Raw genomic sequence first — 18,325 nt, 5'->3', positions numbered from 1 at the left:
TCTTAAAAAGAGTTGTTATGAGGCTTGGATCCGGTCATTAACCATTTATTAATTCCCACTTAGGTCCCACTTACTGTGCTCAACACTGGAAATCTAAAGATGAATAATAAATTGTTTTCCCTGAAGGGACTCCCATTCTGCCACAGGTGGTACAAGTCAACTAAATTAATGTATGTAAAGGTTTTTGAGAAATTGTGACATTTTCTCATATAAGTATAAGGGTTGCTGTAATCCTCAATCTGCAAAAGAAGCGGAATGAGCAGTTACCTTTCCTGATTGGCAGTTGCTCCCCATAATTACATTCTCAAAGTCTCTGTGATGCTTCAACCAGCACTGGGGAAGAGCTGTGTAAGTATATTGATGACATTTTCAGGGCTTACTTGAGAAGCTCAAGGAAGAAAAGTATCTTAGCTAGGAGGGCAGAAGCTGGGAGAGAGCCCAAGTGAAAAAGGGCAGGGGGAGAATGTGCTCAACTTTGCCTGATCCACAATGAAGAAACTTTGCCTAGAATCTGTCCCAGGGTAAAACTGTCTTTGTAAAAAAATAGATGTGAACAATCCAGCAAAAAATCCTATCGCCTTGGTGAAATGACTAGAAAGCAGATATATAGGAAATAAGATCAGCTCTTCGGGACACAAAGATAAGCGTTTGCATTTATTCTCCAGGCAAGCTGCAGATTACATTTTTCTGTGTGCTGCCAATCATTTTTTTTTTCTTCCAGCTTACCTCCCTTGCTATGAATAACTTCCATCGGAAGTTTTCATTATGAGGAGGGCACCATTTATTTGTTAAAATAAATACAATATTAATAATATTCTAGAATATTTATTTCCTTTGTGTGGAGAATCATTTATCACTCAAAATATATTTATTGGTGAACCTCTGTATAGGAACTGTGCCCGAGGTAAAGGTGAGTGACACCTGCCCTGAGTGTCATATAATCTACTTGCAATGCTCTTCCCCGAGGTACCTGCGTGGCTCCTCCCTCTTCTCTTAGTGACTTAAATATAAACTTCTCTTAGACCCGCATCAGTCCCCTGTACGCCTAACCCCCTTTCTTGCTGTTTTTCTTCCTTCAGCAATTATTACCACCTACCCTACTTTACTTGTTTGTCTTATTTATTATCTCTCTCACTACAATGTAAGATGTATAAAAGAGGTTATCTGGTGTTTTGTTAGTTCTCTAGTCCAGGCACTTAGAATAGCATCTAATACGTAATGTGTAGAGAAGAAATAAATGTTGCCTAAGGGAAGAATGGGAGGGTTACCATTACCACTCTTACCTGGACACCAAGTGATTGTTTTCCCTGGCTGTGAGAATGTGAGTCACTTGACCATCTAGGAGGTATTCTTCAATGAACCAATGTTCATTTGCAGTCCTAGGGAAGAGAGTCTCCACCATTATAATTATGGAGTTTTACTCAGCAGCCAGACTAATCAAAATGAAGTGGCAAAAGAAATGTGTGTGTGGGGAATAAGTGAAATGCTGTTTTTGCTGAAAGAGTCGTTGGCGAAGCAAATCTCACTAATATTTCCTATGGATTAGGCATTATTAGGCTCAAAAACTATTAGACAAATTGGCTCAGGACACTGGCTTTGAAAAGTTGAGTAAACTAAGTATTATGATGTAAAAATTGGTAAAATGTGACCTCCCTGGCTGCCTGCCTTTGGATTTGTGTAATCTCCACACGGTTGGTACATCGTCCCACCTACTAGCTTAACTTTTCATTGGGCTTTGGAAACAATCCTCAGGTAGAGTTAGAGAATGCTTGGAATGATTCTGACCCTTCTCAGCATCGGCACCTTTTGTCCTCTATTCTCAGTAATATCTAGAACCCTGTCTAGTAATATAGGTCACTTTTTACTCCTTTGGACTAAGAAATGCTCCCATCCCCACTTCTTAGTGCCTAATCCATTTTTCTTTTTGTATTTTAATTTCCTTTAATTGCTTTCAGAGTAACCTATTGCTGGGTCCCCTTTGCCCACTTTAGAACCTGCCCCTACAACTTCATCACAGTGTATTTGGAAGTCTGGTTGAAATAGATACTTTTCTTGTAAAACAGATGTCCAAATAGCCTGAAGAAAGAGTGAATCTCAATAGGCTAATGTTATTGAAGCCATGTAACACAGAATTAAAACTCTACCCCCTCAAGAGTTTCAAGTATGGACACTGGAAGAGTACTGTGGTGGGCAGCACTGCAGATGCGTCCACACTCACACATTTGTGTAGTGCCAGCTCTCACTGAATAAGGCTGACCTGTGTAACAATAAACTATTGTGGGAATGACGCACTGAGTGTGACTTCTGAGGCTACACCATAAAGCACACATTGTGCCTTCTGTCTTGCTCTCTCTTGATCACTTGATCTGGGGGAAGCCCACTGCCATGACATGAAGATGGCTTCAGCAGTCCTATTATAAAGTTCATGTGGCGAGGAACTGAGACCTCTTGCCAACAACAGCCAGCACAAAACTGTCATCCATGTTAGTGATATATCTTGGAAGCAGGCCTTTCTGGCCCAGTCATTCAGATGACTTGAGCACCAGCTAACAATTTGTCTGCAAGCCAGAACCATCCGTCTGAACTATTCCTGAATTCCTGACCCAAAGCTACTGTGCAATATAATAAATAGTTATTGTTGGGTTTAAGCCACTAACTATTAAGTAATTTTTGTCATAGCCATAGATCATACAAGTATAATTCTACCATATTTTCAGAGAACACAATATGTTTCTGTGGCATCCCTTATACTACTGACTTATTCCTCACAACTAGTTTTTTAGAAAATCATACAAAGATATTCCAACAAGTTTTTAAAGAAAATAACCAAAAGCTCAAAGACATAAGATGATTTGTTGAAGGTAATACAATCAGTGTTAAGGCTGAATTGATTCTGGTCTAATAAGTCCATAAGCGATTTTCTTTGTATAAGCCACATCTGTCTGTTCAGTATGATGCCAAAGTTCTAGTTTGCTAAATCTCTTATAGATCGCCTGAGACTCTTTTGCAAATCGTAGCTGCTCTGGTCCTATGGTGCTTTATTTTTTTTTTCCTTCTCTTTTCCTCTTTTCTGCCTACCCCCTTTTCTTTTCTTTTTCTCTTATTTTCCTTTCTTTTCTCTTACCCCTTCTCTTTCTGTCTGCCTGTTTGTCTTTCAACAAGCTTGAGCAAAAGTGGTACTAAAATTTGTGTTATTCGCATAAAATAATGTTCATTTTGCATCCAGGAGAAGATAGAGGGATGTCGCTATCCAATATGCAACAAGTATTTCCCTTTTCCATTTCTGCAGGTGTTTCCCTCAGCCACACTGCCATACCAGTAGCTCTGGTTTAGAACTGAGCAAAAGGAAAGGGAAGGGGAGGAAAGCCTGCTCATTCACTGTCTTGCACCATTATGGTCTTTCCCCATAAGTGCTCGGTATCCTGGATACTGAATGAGGAGCAGAGAGCTTAGAGACATCTACAAACATTTAGAGACTTGTGCAACTATCATTCTGAATTGGGCCAGATAAGAAACTAGGGAAAGTACCTCCAGAACTTATTCAAATGTGTAGAAGGAATATTTAAGTCTCCTCCAAAATTCACAGCCTCATGAACAGAGACCTGTAGATTTTATTAGCAACTCAGTTGGGTGTCGCCATGAATATCATGTGAGACTAAAGGAAAGAAACATGGCCCCAAACCAAGCTAACAGAGAAAACAAAATTTCACACACAAAAAATTCACAAAGTCAGTGAATTTTTACTGTGAGGTATTGGTTATTATAATTAAATATATATTTGTAATTCTAGATGTTTAGGGTAACTGAGCCATGTATTACCTGTTGTTTTCTTTGTATTGATATATTAATAAGTTACCCTCAAATAGTTACTCTTTTGAAATCAATATTTATATTATCAAGAATTTAATCCATTTCATTTTGATTCTACAAACTCATAAAATTATTCCAAATCATGATAAAAATGATGGATAAGAGCCTTGTTAACTATTACTGAAAACCACCAAATACTCAAAAGACATATTTCTTCATTATTTTATGATAAAAAACAAATATTGATTCCCTCCCCCAAACAATTTCTTCTATGCAAGTGCTATCATCTTATTTTTCAGGCAATACCCTTTTTTAAAATTTATAAATTTGGATTACAGTTTATCCCTTAATGAGCTTAATTACAACTTATCACCAAGTGTTCCAGGCCAGCGATATCAACAGTTACCCTGCTTGTGGGCTTACATTTAAAACTTTCAATCAATAGACAAATGATATTAATAAATCATCATGATTCAAGGAGGCTAGCCATAAGGCGAGAACATAGTGATGGTCTTCGAGTTTGCTGCTCTCTGCACTTTCCTTTCCATCCTCTGGGGTGCTCTGGTTCCTTTTCCTCCAGTGACCGCCTCAGCCACTCTTCCCAGTTCCCTTCATTGTGCAAAGGGTTAAGTTCTTTCTATAACCATTACATAACGAAGAATTGATAAACCAGAGATTGAGTACATTTCTTTCTGAACTTGCCAAACTGCCTGTTTATTAAAAACAAACAAACAAACAAACAAACATGAATTTGCAGAATGTACTTGGCCTGGACTGGACTTGCTTACCCTCAAGCCATGTTTCCAGAAACTGAGGGTTTTTAATTAATTTCTGCCTCAACCTCCCTTGCCCACATTCCTTTCTTGTTTACTCTTTCTCCTGACCCACTAAAGTGCATGCAACATTAAAAAAAAAAAAAAAGAATGAAAGAAAGAAAAGAACTATAACAAAAAACCCCTGCTGATAGAAGACATTCATACTTTCATCCTGACCTTCCCCCTGCAAGCAAATAAAGCTTTCTTTTTTTCTCACTTGTTTCCCGAAAGTTTAATCTCGGCCCATGACCGTAGCTGTCCTTGCCAAAGTGATGGGGGTCTGCTCTGTGACTACTTTCTTGGCACCTTTCACATTATCCTCTCAGCTTTGTTTGTTTGTTTGTTTTCCCCCATTGCCCTTTGTCATTGAATGGCATCATGGCACTGGCTGCTCCATTGCCGTGGATCACTTCTGTAGTGACATTCATAGTCAGAATCCTGGTCTTTGCCAGATTGAATGTACAAAGCTGCTGTGGGGTCTTCTCTTTGTGGAAGCCGCTATCCTTTAGCTGACGCATCACCTTCTTACTCTGTATAGACGCCACAGCAGGATGGCAACATGTGTTAGGGTAAGGATGACTACTCCATTCTATCTGTTTCTGTTTTAAAACAAATTTGGAGATTTGTGAAATAAATCCTTTCCTCCTCCTCTCCCTTCTTTCAGCTTATTCTCATGTAGATATATGCCTACATTCCTTCTTGAAATGATGGATAAAGAAGAAATTACTAACTTCTATCAAAGGCCCACCCCTCTATATACATGTACTCCATACCTTAAACCCTTTTTAATTTCTCCATGTCTTTACCTCTGGAATGATCCCCTCTAGTTTCTATGTCATCAACCTCTCCCTTCTACTGGGCCTTTACTGTTCACAACTAAACAAGCTTTAATAATGTGTATCTCAAATAATGACAAATGACAAAACCCATAACAGCTGCAATTGAATGAAATATCACGTAAACTTGGCCCCAATTCCCTTCTAATCACTACCTCTCTGCTGCAACACCTTAAAAAAAACAACTTTGAGGAATTCCCTTTAGTTGTTATCTCTGCTTCTGCAATCCTTTCTTCTGCCTGCTCCAGGCAAGATTTGATCATGGCACTCCACTGAGGCTGTTGTTGTCTAGATCATCCATGACCTTCACAGAACCAAATCTAATATTTATTTTCCTATTCAGATCTTAAATTCCAGCCATATTACACATAATTGTCCACTCTGCCTTTTTAAATCAACTCTTCTCTTGACTTCCATTATCACCTCCCTCTTCCTGTTTTCCCCATTCCCATTATGATTTTCGGTTCCTCTCTTTCTGCTAGGCCCATGAGTGTTAGATCAGGCGCGTTCAGGGTGGTATGCCCATAGACACCGTGCCCATGAGTGTTAGAATAACACAGGGTTTCGTTGGAGTCCTTCTCTGTTTCTGTTTTTTACCCACACAGTCTCCTCAGGAGATTTCACGCAGTTCCATGGATTTAAAGAGTGTCTATAATCCATTGATTTCCAAATATGTAAACCCAGTCCTGACCACGCCTTGGAACTCCAAACTCCTATATTCAACTTGTTGCTTGACCTTTCTATGTGAGATGATAAGCATTTCACAATGAATGTGGTCAAAACATAATTCTTTTTACTTCCCCCTTCCAACCTGTTTATCCCCTATTCTTTCCTGTTGCTGTGCACTCACTGAAGTATATTCATCAGAAGAAAAATCTTTGTCTCCTTTCTTTCTTTCTTTCTCTAAACTTTATATCAAATTCATCAGGAAGTATTGCTGAATCTATTTCTAAAACATACTCTGAATTTCATCCACTTCTGTCCAGCTCCACTCTTATGTTCTGGACCTGGTGTACCATCTCTTGCACAAAAGACTACAGATTTCTAACTAGGATCTCTGTTTTCAATGTTCAAACCAGCCTTCACACAGCAATCAAATGATCCTTTGAAGAAGTAAATCAGGTAATTCCTAATTCCTTTCAAATGCACTTCAAATTCCTTATCCTGGTTTACAAACCCTTGCCTTTTCTTGTAATCTCATTTCATAAAATTCTGTACCTCACTCAATACGCTTCAATAACACTGGTCTTCTTTTTGTATATCTGAGCTAGCAAAGGCTTCTGCATTAAGTATCAATCTGCCTGGGATATGCTTTTCCCTGTTCTTTGAACGTCTAGGTTCTTCCTATCATTTAAATATCATCTCCTTAGAAAGATAAATACCATGTGATTTTACTTATATGTGGAATCTAAAAAAAAAAAAATTAATGAACAAACCAAACAGAAACAAACTCATAGACACTGACGGTTGCCATATGGGAGTGGGGTTGGGAGACTGAGGGGAAAAGGTGAAGGGATTAAGAAGTACAAATTGGCAGTTACAAAAACAGTCATGGGATATAAAGTATAGGATAGGGAATATAGTCAATAATATTGTAATAACTATGTATAGTCTCAGGTGGGTACTAGGCTTATCAGGGGAAATCACTCCATAAGTTATATAAATGTCTAACTACTATGCCATACACCTGACACTAATAATATAATATTGTCAACTGTAATTGAAAAATTAAAAAAAATAAACAAATAAATAAATAAATATCACCTCCTTAGAGAAAACAACCCAATCACAATTATATTGCATTTTCAGTATCTGTATAGACTTATTATATGCTATGTTCTCATTCTTTATTGCATAAATAGCTAACATTACCATGATTAGTCCGACAACCTGTGTCTCTCATTCATTATGGCATCCCCAGTGGCTAGCACAGTGTGTGGCACAGAGTAGGTAATTAAACAAGTGTTTGCTGAATGAATGAACGTATTGTAAACCGGGGCTTCTCTGTGATTCAGCTAAAAGAGCCTGAGCCTGATAAGCAGACTCCTTGCAGCCACTATACATCAAAACTGCAGGATTATTTTGCCTTAATGAGCCTGAAATTCCTGGAAGAGAAAAATGTCCGAATTAGGTTCTGAAGAATGAATACAGTTTATTTAGGCAGTGTACTAAATAAATTAATCTTTTCCCCCCACTACAATATGATGGTATTTGAATGCATTTTAAGAATTGGAAAAGTTAAAAATTAGTAAGAAAAGTACTACATATAAAAAAAATTAATTTATCTTTAAAGGTCTGCTCTGCCGGTTAAAACTATTTAATTTTCACTTTTTAAATAAAACACAACATCTTTACAAATAAAAATAAGACAGCAAAATGAATGGCAATCTCTCAACTTATGTATAACTTATCAATTTTTTTTATTGGACTGACTATTTGGTGATGGTATGATTTTCAGGCTTTTTTTATCTCTTTCTTTAAAGATTAATTAAAAAAACATAAGAGATTCAAACCTGAAAAAATAAAATCAAAGTATATAAAATTAAAACAAATGGCACCTATTTACAACTGCTTTATTACAATATAGGTAGAAGGGGTTCATTGTACAGTTTTGTATGCTCTGGGGAACCAGAGCTTTATCGCAGGATAAAAGTGTAAAAGTATTGAAACAAAACATAATGCCCAGAAGGGAATGGCAATGCATTAGGCAATTTAAAACAACAACAACAACAACAACGACAAGAAACATTTTCATTTAACCTATGCTAATGTGTACTTTCAAAAACATATGCATCTTTTCCCAAAGGAATATTACTTTTGTAAAGTGAAAGCAAATTGAATGTAATTCAATACACTAGTTTTAATTATGTACTACTATGTCCCAAGCATGTGCTTGTTTCACCCAGATACATTACACACTAAAAGTATAATAACAAATGAGATCCAGTAATAGGCCCAGGGGTAGAGAACAGAATGAATTCCCAAGCTCTCCATTTCTGTGTAACATAATGTAAGCTTTTCATAGCTGTCATGATTATAAACCTTATATTATTATTTACATAAACACTTTATAGCAAACCTGCAATTAAATAAAAGCAGTAACAGCTAAACAAACCTTTGAAAAACTTGAAAAATTCAAATTACAGTGAAAACGGATCTAACAGTTAGCAAAACATGGCAAATCAGAGCAAGCAATACACAGTTGACTGGGCATTTTACTGCTTTAAATCTATCTTCCATTGGTATTAAAAATAATTTTTTGTTGGAGAAATAGTTCCTCCCCTGTGATACATTATGTATTCTGGAATATTTAGTATCGTAGTATGCAGAAATATGATGCTATTTTTGACAAATTAATGTTCAATTAAGTCAAGAGTTCCTTTGCAAATCCAGAAAGGACTCTACAGGGATTTTTACATCTGGAGGATGGAACACAGAGTAAATGAGTAAGAAACAGATTTATCTTTCATCCTTTGTCAAAGCAGTTCTGAGCCACTTGATGGAGAGATGAAAAGAATAAAAAAAAAAAAAGCCATACAAATGTGTAGAGCTTTTGAATCTAGAGAGCTAGTGGTGGGAGAAACCTGCAGTCAGATGTGAATGTAACATTCATGGTAAATGGAAGAGATATTAATGAGGTAATTAGCACCTTTCTAACCAAGATGAAAAAAGCACAGAAGTGATAGTGAGCATTCAAGACAGTCAGAAGATAAAATGCTGAATAAGAAATATTCACAGAAGAAAACATTATTCCAGTTATATCACTCACCAAATACTTAATTGCTAGTATGCTTATAGATTTTTTTTTTAAATTGGGGCATTGAGGGAGGGGAACAGCACTGGGGAATCAGGGGAAGGGGAACAGACAAGTTGCTGTCCTTTTATTCTTCAGTCTAGTTGTGGAGGACGTTGCTTCACTGGCCCAAGTTGGTATTATCATTGTGCTCTTCCCGGGTGAGGCAGATCGGTGGCTGGCCTCTGGACGGCCACTCATGGCAGCTCTTGGCAGCTCACACCAGCTGCCAGCCGCTCACACTGGCTGCCAGGCACACATGGTAGCCCATGGCAACCCACTGCAGCAGGGGCTGCAGCCTATGCCATCACCGGCGACTCACGCAGCCCAGCTCCAGGTCGAGCTGTTGTTCACTGTCTTAGCTGTAGAGGGCGCAGTGTCACTGGCCCTCATGTGGGATCCGAACCGAGGCTCTGCTGCTCAGAGCTGGTGTCCCAAGCCAGCTCTTAACCAACACGCCTCTGGGCCGGCCTGCTTATAGATTTTTTTTTAAACAAATAACTGTCTAATTATGAAAGCAATACTTCAATGTAGAGAATTTTGAAAATCTAAAGGCATAAATATGAAAATTACTCATATCCCTTCCACGCAAAGACAACCATTTAGCAAATTTATTTTCTTCAGGTCCTTTTTTTCAATGGAGACACATAGCATTTAGGGTGGGGAAGGGGCAAATTTTGGATAATATTTTATATAATGTTTTATATTTAAATGATTTATATTATTACATAAGTAATACATAGTTATTGTATGAGATTTTAAAACCATAAATTGACACACAGAGGAAATTAAGAGCAAACCATAAACCCACCATGCAGTCAGTCTATTGTTATTGTTAACAAGTCAGTTTATAACCTAATATTCTTTTTTCTGGTACTTTCCAGCCTTATCTACTCCCTCTTCCTACACTTAATTTTAATTATCTATACATGGTATCTCACCATTGTTCTTGGCTACTGTTCTTGGCTCTTGACTCAGCAGGGTGTCCCTGCTGTTTATAAAATAGCACCCCCCCCCCACTCTCCACGCACACCATTTTCCTGGCTAATTAATTTAGTTTCAATTTGGCTCAGAAATCACGCCTCACCTGTCCTCCTCACCTGAAGTCTTTCCTGATTTCATGTGTTCTCATCTCAAGTAAGTGATCAGTTCAGTTATTCCCATAAGATTCAGTATACGTTCATCAGTTCATTTATAAGAAATGATACTTGTTCTGTTTATGAACCTGTGTCTATCTCTAGACCCTGGCTCGTGTATCCTCACTACCTGTCACAATAAATAGCCTACATTAAGATGCTCAAATGTTGTTAAAGTAACAATAATCATTACCTAAAAAAGTTGTATCTCTCTACCTTTTTTTCTCTCTGAGGTTTTGGAAGTTCCATTTGATATTTATCAGTGTATACCTGTTTTTTATAAAAATATTCAGTTTCTCTTACTTGAGAGTACATGTGTGTGCATGTACACAATACATGTACATTTGCTACACGTATTAGTACGATTGGTACACATATTAGTTTCCTAGTGCTGCTGTAAAAATTACCACCAACTGGTGGCTTAAAACAACAAAAAGTTATTTTCTCACAGTGCTAGAGGCTAGAAACCCAAAATCAAGGGCTTGGCAAGGCCATACTCCCTCCAAAAGCTCATGGGGACATTCCTTCCTGATCTTCCTGGCTTCGATGGTTGCCGGCGTTTTTCACATACGAGTCTCAGCTGTAGCTGCATCACTCCCATCTATCTGCCTTTCTTATCACATAGCCTTCTTCCCTGCGTGTTTCCTTTGTGCCTCTATCTCCCTTTCCTTTCTCTTATAAAAACACCAGTTATTGGACTGAGGTGTAATCTAGCATGTCATCATCTTAACTTAATATCCCTGCAAAGATCATATTTTCAAAGAAGGCCACACTCACGTGTACTGAAGATTAGGACTTGGACATTTCTAGTTTGAGGATACCATTAACCCACCACCGTACATGATACCACAAGCTCTATACAATACTGTCATACAGTCACCTTACAATTCCCAGGAAAAACAGCTTTAGAATAATTTTGCTTCAAGTTAATACATGGAAAAATAGTATCTGCTCAAATGGGTTTGACACACGCATCTATATTCCTTTTTATTGGTATGTAATTTTAACAAACATATCATTACTGAAGTCCCTGAGCATTTCCCTGTGAATCAAATATTATAATACAAAATTTTAAGAAGCTAGTAATTCTTTTACACATGACCGAAAAATGAACCTTATGCTGAGCAGAGTAAGGCTGAATGTAATAAGGCTTCTCCAGCTATCCCATTAATTGAACATACTTCCTAAATTTCTTCTATGACATGTTTTCTACAGTATTATTACTATGGATATTATCACTATGGATTTAGATGGCTTCTTGTCCCAAAAGAGTTTAGAGTGCTTACGCATGTTAAAATAAGTAAAATGCATTTGAGGAAAATAGTATGTGAATGAATACTTTCCATCATCTAAAAGATATAAACTGAGACCAAAAACTTAAGTGACATTTTGAATATTATAAGAGTGTCCCTGTTACAGACGTTACAATTTAGATCCACGTGGTGAGGTGAAGGTAAAATACTCATAAGTGAATAGTGAAATGTAAAATGGAATAAGTGAAATAGTATTAAATTAGATATCAGAGTAACATAATCAAATAATATAAACAAGGGCTATGGGAACACAGAACACAAGTGGAAATTCTGAACAACAGGTTATTACTTGGGCTGGAGGCACATGTGGATTCATGGAGAAACTGTCGCTCAGAAAAACTCATTCCTTTAACAAGGACTTCTTGAGTGTACATTGCAGGAAGCTCTGATATGGCTGTACCTCCTTGCTCTGATGGATTTTGTATCTCTAGGGCAGCGGCTGTGCTTATTTTTCTTTCAGCATAACCATGGTGAGTACTGCAGCGGTGGACAGAAAACTGGGTCTGTATTAGAGTTTGGACTCATGGATCATGATTAATGATCTTAAGTCCTCCCACTCACAGAACACTTTATAATTCACATTAAAATGGTTAGTTGAAACATTCAGATTGAAAATGGTCAGCAGACAAGCACTATTTAAAAAGAGAAACGAATAATGTAAAAAATGTTAAGTCTCAAAAGAATATACCTTCACAAAAATTTAAATAAACATTGAAAGATTCTATCAAAACTTTATTTTTTTAAAATTTAATTTAAATATAAATTCCCACTAGTGGCTAATGGTGACAGTTCAAGAAGCACTCTAAAAAAATGATTAATATGGTTATCAATTTGAAAGTAACTTGGCACTATGCACCCGTAATGTTTTCAATGCTTCCTTAACCACTTTATTTTACACAATCGTCATAAAACCTGACTTAGCAAAAAGGACAAAAATTATGGGTTACGGATTCTTAATTTTTTGATTCATACATTTTCTTGAGAACCTTATAAAATAGATATGCTCCCCAGAAAAATTCATGAGCACACTAAAATTTGCATTAAATTTTAAGTATCAATTGATGCCCTAAAGCATAAAACTGGATCAATTCACTCTTTCTTTCTTTATCTATTTCTCTCTATTTTTCAGTGAGATAGGTTGGGGGCAATAAAACTCTGAGAAAGCAAGTGAACAGTTTATTAAAAATTGTTACAATGTTAATAAAAAATGGTAGAATGTTATCTAAGGAGGGTGAAAGCTAGGAAGTTATGTTAATAAAATTCATCACATCAAAAGGACCAAAAACATAAATAAACACAAAACCAGTAAAATACTGGGGTAACTACTGGAATCTGAGAGAGGAAAACATTTTGAGTCAATTCATTCTAAGTAACACTGCCATTTGATGCCAATGATTCAAGCAGGGGTGGTGAGGAAAATTTGTATATATATTGACAGAAGTGCACAGATGGTCATATTCAGGCAATCTCAATTTATATGAGCAAATTCAAATAATACATGGTTATTCAATATATGGTATATGAGCAAATTCAAATAATACATGACAGGCAAATGATACAGATAGATCTGATTTTTAAATCCACGTATCTAAGAAATTAAAGAATCCAGACTAAGAACTTCTGACAGTGAAATTAGAAATATACTTTTTTCCAATATGACATTGCTAAAATTAGTAACTTGATACAGTGGAACAAAAAATAGAAATCTGTAAATGTTTACTGGACTTTTAATGATAATTTAAAATAGTACATATGTAATAAGTATATGAATACATAATATTTTAAATGCTGTGCTGTCAAAACTATGTTTTCTTGGTGATTTATTATACAGTTACTGTGTATACAAAGTCTTTTCCCATTTATATATCATGTGATTATTTATTAATTGTTCATTAGGTTTGTATGTTTTAATTATTCATATTTTTGAATTATTTTTTTGCCACATACTTTTGATTTTCAAAATTCGTATTCTGATAATAAGCTGGCATATTTCACAGTCTAAATGTGGTGGGGTGCAGACATGGCAGCCTTATTTTTTTTCTCTGGTTACTCTCTTCCCTGCTTTCCTTCCAGTCATTTTCAGGCATCAAAAAGTACATTTCTCTCTAAGCCAGTTTAAAACCTCATTCTCATATCGAAATCTATTTTTCTCCTGCCCTTTCATTTCAGCTCAGACAACCTGTGACCCAAGAGACCTGCACGGAAGAAAGATAATTTGTTCTCTTCCTCCCCACCTCCTGACCTCCCCGCCATCCACACACTTTTGGTTTCCTTTTTTGCTTCTACAAGCTCAGATGTAGGGGATAGAGAACCGCATGAGAGACCAAAGGCATGCTAGTTAGTTGCACTGTTAAAGTCTGTGTATCAAGGTGTTCTGAGGGATGGACATCAAAATGCTAAATCGTTCCACTAGAATATTCTTCAGGGAACCCTGTGAGAACCTCCCAGGTCCCTGCACCCACTGTTTCATTCCTTGATATTTCTGGAATAACCTTTCATGAACTGTCTTTGGTCATTTTAACTTTGCACACAGTTTCATCTTCTACAGAGACAGAGCCCTGACAAGATGGTCCATGCTCAGTTGTTATGACTTGTTCACTTGGTTCATGGAAAACCCACCATCCATTTTTTTCCATGTCGAACTGTGAAAGTTCAGGCTCTGTCTTTCTAACCTGATGTCTCTGATTCTCTTCCCCACCCCCCAACTCAAATAAAAACATGGTATCCATCAGGCACTATTATGGATAAGCAGTTTTCTGTTGAAGGCATTTACTGCTCATCTCTCCTTCTCCCAAGGAACCTTATTCTGTATTCGTTGTTCTCATAGCTTTCATCTTTTTAAAAATGTTAAGTTACTCAGAACGACTTTCTAGAACTCTCAGTCCTTCTATGCCACAAGATGGCCACCGTTTTCCTCTGCAATCAAACCTCAAGTATTGATTCCTCTTACTTAAGAAGAGAAAGCCTCAGGCTACATAACAATGTTCACCTTCAAGGCTATGACTAAATCAAGGAGAGTCAATCCATAGGTGGGGCTGAGAAAATCAGATTCTTTTTCTTAATAATTTAAATTGGGAGATACTGAGACCAAGTCAGTCTGATGTATTGAGTACATGAATGCAAACTTCAAGTGGAGTTAGAGCCACAGAAAATGCTAGAATTTTGAGTGAGAAAGTAAGTACAGAAAAGGAGAGATAAACAAAGTGTCCTTTGATGGATGAATCAAGAAAATAGTGTACACACACACACACAAATATTACTCAGCCATAAAAAAAAAAGAAGCAAATCCTACCATTTGAGACAACATGATGGACCTTGATACAATATGTTAAGTGAAAACAGTCAGATAGAAAAGGTTAATTACTGTATGATCCAATTTATATGTGAAGTCTAAAAAAAAATAAAAACCTGAAATCATAGAAACAGAACAGAATGGTGGTTGCCGGAGGGTGGGGTGCTGGGGCGGTGGAGAGGGGGGTAGAAATGAGAGATGTTGATCAAAGGATATAAACTTCTAGTTACAAGATGAATAAGGTCTGCAGATGTAGTGTACAGCATGGTGACAATATAACAATATTGTATGCGACAACATGGGTGGACCTAGGCGGATTATGCTAAGTGAAATAGGTCAGACAAAGACAAATACCATATGATTTCACTTATATGTAGAATCTAAAGAACAAAATAAATGAACACCCTAATCAGAAACAGACTTATAGATACAAAGAACAAACTGTTGGTTGCCAGAGGGGAAAGGGGTTGGGGAGCTGAATGGGAAAGGTGAAGGGATTGAGAAACACAGACTGGCAGTTACAAAACAGTCAATGGGATGTGAAGCACAGCACAGGGAATATAGTCAATAATGTTGCCACAAATATGTATAGTGCCAGGTGGGTACTAGGCTAATCGGGGGGGATCACTGCATAAATTATATAAATGTCTAACCACTATACTGTACCCCTGAACCTAATATAAAATAATATTGAATATTAACTATAACTGAAATTAAAAACAAACAAACAATATTGTATTGTATTTTTGAAAGTTGCTAAGAGAGTAGATCTTAAATGTTCTCACCACACACACAAAAATTATTATGTGAAGTGATGGATGTGTTAACTAACCTTATTTTGGTAATCATTTTATAATATATACATGTTTCAAATCATCACGTTGTATACTTTAAATGTACAAAATGTTATATGTCAGTATATCTCAAAGTTGGGGAGAAAAAGTGAGCTCAAAATCCACCCATGAAAGTTTATACACAAAACAGAGCTGCCTTATGAGTTTCTACTTATCATAGAACTATGCTTTGCTTTTTGCACCTTGTTCTTACAGGACTCCATTCTCACAAAACAGGTAATGCTCTTTTTATTTATGCTATTTTGAAAGGGATCTTCTTTCTTGAAAGGAAATGAGGTTTAGCAAAACACCCTGCATACCAAGTTTACCTGATTCATCAGTATACTCATGAGATTTGCAATTTATATAATCCCCTCAAGAACCTTATAAGAAAGGATGCTTTTATATGCATTTTACAGTTAAAGAAACAAAGGTAGTGACCAAGGTCATGAAGCCATAAGAAAACTCCTCGGGGTGTGATTTCAGATGGTTTGGCTCCACAATTGAGTCCCTGACCACTGTATCAGTTAGGATTTAACCAGAGAAGCAAAACCAGTAAGATATACAGTAAAACCTTGGATTGCGAGTAACTTGGTTTGCGAGTGTTCCACAAGACAAGCAAACATTTCTAATACATTTTAACTTAGTAAACGAGTGATGTCTTGCAATACGAGTAGTTTGTTTCTGGAACAAATTATGCTCGCAAACCAAGGTATTACTGTATATGTTGAGATGTATTGCAAGTAATTGGTTTACACAATCGTGGGAGTTGGCTAGGTGTTGAGAGTTTAGCTAAACTCCTCCATAACATTGCTGCTCGGCATCCATTTTGTGTGGCCAAGCGGCCTGCATGGGCCTTGAACCGACACTGGCTTCTCCTATGAGCACATGCCCTAGATAACAGCCTGAAGAGTCACAGTAAATATAAGTTCTTTGTGATAAAAAGTCTGCCAAAGCTTTTTACCAGAGTCTTCTTGTGCTCACTATGATAAAAGCCCCCAGTCCTACCCCACACCACAGCGGTTTGAACTGACTAGTCTCCCTTAGCTCATGAAGCACTAAATCCGGGGATCTTAATGGAGTATGTGCCTCAGGCCCCACTGCACGCTCTGCCTGCAGCCTGCCTTGGTCTCCCAGCATGGCCCCTTGAAGCATGCCAGGTACCTCCTCAAGGACTTAGGAATAAAACACTTCTTTATTTCAATTCCCTGTGGTCATTTGGTGAGCAGCAGCTCAACCTCCAACAGCCCCATCCCAGGTACTCTACCTAACCAATGTTAAATTAGAAAAGTCACAACATCAGGCTAGTTCAAAAGGTAGAGCAGGTCTTCATGAAGAGCAAGTTGGAACTCTCTGGAATGGGCTAACACTATTGTCCACAGGCAGAATTTCTCTATAAAGGAAGTCTCAATTCTTCTAAGCCCTTTAAACTGACTGAATCAGGTCCCCTCAGATTACCTTGGATACTCTAGCTCAGTTAAAGTCAATTGATTATGGACATTAATTGCATCTACACAATGCCTCCACAGCAACACTTCGCGCTCGATTAAATAAAGGGAGACTGCAGTCTCACTAAGCTGACACATCAAAAGACCATCACGACCACTAAACTATACTCCCTACTCCAATCAAATTTATATCGGAATGAAAATATTAAAAGAAAAATTACTGAGCATATTGTCTCATGCTATTTTGTGTCAAATAAACATAGTCTATGATGTCAAATGAAGTCTAAAACAGTGTGAAATGGGAATTTAGTATGGGACTTAGCCCTGATGCACCAGACTTCCCTTCGGAACTAAAGACAACAATGGAGCTAACCATCCATCCAAACAAAAATACAGTCTGTTGTAGGAGAAGACGTAACACATGTTTGAGAATTCAAATATGCTGAAATTTTCAGTTGGATATTCAGCATAGTGTGACAGTACACATTTAGACTCGGCTTCAACTCTTACATTTTCAAGAAAGATCATCAAGCAATTCTCAAAGCAGGGCTGGCCAAGTGGCTCAGTTGGTTAAGAGCGTGAACTCTAAGCAACGGGGACGCTGGTTCGATTCCCACATGGGCCAGCGACACTGCACCCGAGCTGAGCTGCCGCTGAGCTGCCAACAGGTGGCAGGATGGCTCAGTTGGTGAGAGCACATGCTCCTAACAACAAGGTTTCCAGTTTGACTCCCGCATGGGATGGTGGGCTATGCCCACCCGCAACTAAGATTGCACACTGGCACCTTGAGCTGAGCTGCCAATGGGAGGCCGGATGGCAACTGGACTTGGAGCTGAGCTAGCTGAGCCCTCCACAACTAAGACTGAAGGACAACAACTGGGCTGTTCCCCTTCACCAATTCCCCAACGCTGTTCCAATTCCCCAATACCATCTTTTAAAAAAAAGAAAAATTCTCAAAGCAAAATGTATAATATGAAAAGAAAAAACACACACCAAGAAGCTTAGGAAGGCAACACTGTCTCACAATACAATTCCACTCTTTCCCCTCG

Source organism: Hipposideros armiger, unplaced genomic scaffold (genome assembly GCF_001890085.2).
Source record: "Hipposideros armiger isolate ML-2016 unplaced genomic scaffold, ASM189008v1 scaffold_451, whole genome shotgun sequence".
In the NCBI taxonomy this organism is placed as follows: domain Eukaryota; kingdom Metazoa; phylum Chordata; class Mammalia; order Chiroptera; family Hipposideridae; genus Hipposideros; species Hipposideros armiger.
The sequence above is the reverse complement of the archived record's forward strand: the minus strand, read 5'-3'. Positions refer to the sequence as shown.